Genomic DNA, 1,589 nt, shown 5'->3' with positions numbered 1-1,589 from the left:
GCAAAGCCAGAGGGTGAGGGCTGGAGAGCCGGTAGGAGCCCTGAGTCGCGATGCTCAGTACCCCCCTTTAACGCGCAAGCTTGGTTAGATGACGGCGCTCTACGTCCTCGGGTCCCGGCCCTCGAGCTGGTCTCAGCCGTTGCTGGTTTGCCGGGGCGCGATGCCATGGGCAAAGCCAGAGGGTGAGGGCTGGAGAGCCGGTAGGAGCCCTGAGTCGCGATGCTCAGGTACCCCCCCTTTAACGCGCAAGCTTCCGCCATCAAGGGAGAAGGGGGGCTGCGGACAGGCACCAAATAACAAGCATGATGGGTCTAACGCATAGCCCGAAAATAAACGCAAGAGGGATACACGCCGCTGGGTCTGACCCGAGCGACTTGGGGATGATGCAGCCCGAGGGGCGCCCCCAACAAAGTGAGCTAAGAACATGAAATAAAAGGGATACACGCCGCAGGGACGGACCCACATGGCCTGGGAATGATGCGGCCCTGGGGGGCGCTCCCAGCTGGAAATGAAACTAGAAAGATGTCACCTGATAGTGTTGATGACGCTGGGGTGTTGAGGTAGCAGACGAAGCGGGCTGCGGGTGTCAATCTTCACGAGCCCCCAGGCCCAGGAGCCTCGGGATGCTTTGGGGGCTCTGGTGGTTCCTCGCGAACCATCACCATCTCCGCCAGGACTGCAGAGTGCCTGGCCTCCTGAGCCTCCAGGATGCTCCTCATGAGGCGCTGGCGTACCGCAGCTACGTTCGGCAAGTCGTAGGGCATGCGAACGTAGCTATGGGGTGGGCCCCCGCAGCGCCCCACGAGTGAGCGCCAGAAGCGCTCCTGAGAGGCGACTCGGTTGAGCCCTGGGATGTCAATGCAGACGCGCAGCCCGCCATCCTCTCCTGGATGGGCGGGTTAGCAGCGGTTGCCACTCATGATCCTTGACTCCTATAACTCCTGAACGGCCTTGCTGACGAAATCCTGGGGGTTTGGCCCTCCTTGCCTTGCTCCTTCTTGAGGGAAGCGTGCTTCGAAACACGCCTCCAAGTGGTGCCCAAGCGCCTCCCTCGTGACCTTGGCAAGGTCGGCGGCCCTCCAGGGGAGAGCCCCCGAGCCCTGCCTGAGAAGGGCGTCGGGCGCGCTTTCCTATGCAATAGAAGGAGGTTCCTCCTGCGCAGGCGCGGGCCCTGAGGGACCTGCCTCCTGAGGGGCCAGGCTAGACGATGTCTTCTTCTTCTTGGGGGCGGCCTCGGGAAGCCTCCTGCTTCCGTGGTCCATGTCTTCCAGTGATGCGGCCTGAAAGGCTCGCTCCAGGGAGCACACCGCGTCTTTCTCCTTGCAGGGTACCATGATGACCCCGCCACTTCCTGGCATCTTGAGGACGTTGTAGCCATGGTGAGTCACGGCCATGAACTTGGCCAGCGCTGGGTACCCGAGGATGGTGTTGTACGGCAGGCGGATGTGAGCGACGTCGAAGTCGATGAGCTCCGCGCGGTAGTTGTCACATGTCCCGAAGGTGACAGGGAGGCGAACCTGTCCAATCGGGACCGTGGAGCCGTTGATGACTCCGGAGAAAGGCTTGGTTGGCTGAAGCTGATCATAGGG

This window comes from Triticum dicoccoides, chromosome 1B (assembly GCF_002162155.2).
Source record: "Triticum dicoccoides isolate Atlit2015 ecotype Zavitan chromosome 1B, WEW_v2.0, whole genome shotgun sequence".
Lineage (NCBI taxonomy): Eukaryota > Viridiplantae > Streptophyta > Magnoliopsida > Poales > Poaceae > Triticum > Triticum dicoccoides.
Note: the sequence above shows the minus strand (reverse complement) of the source record.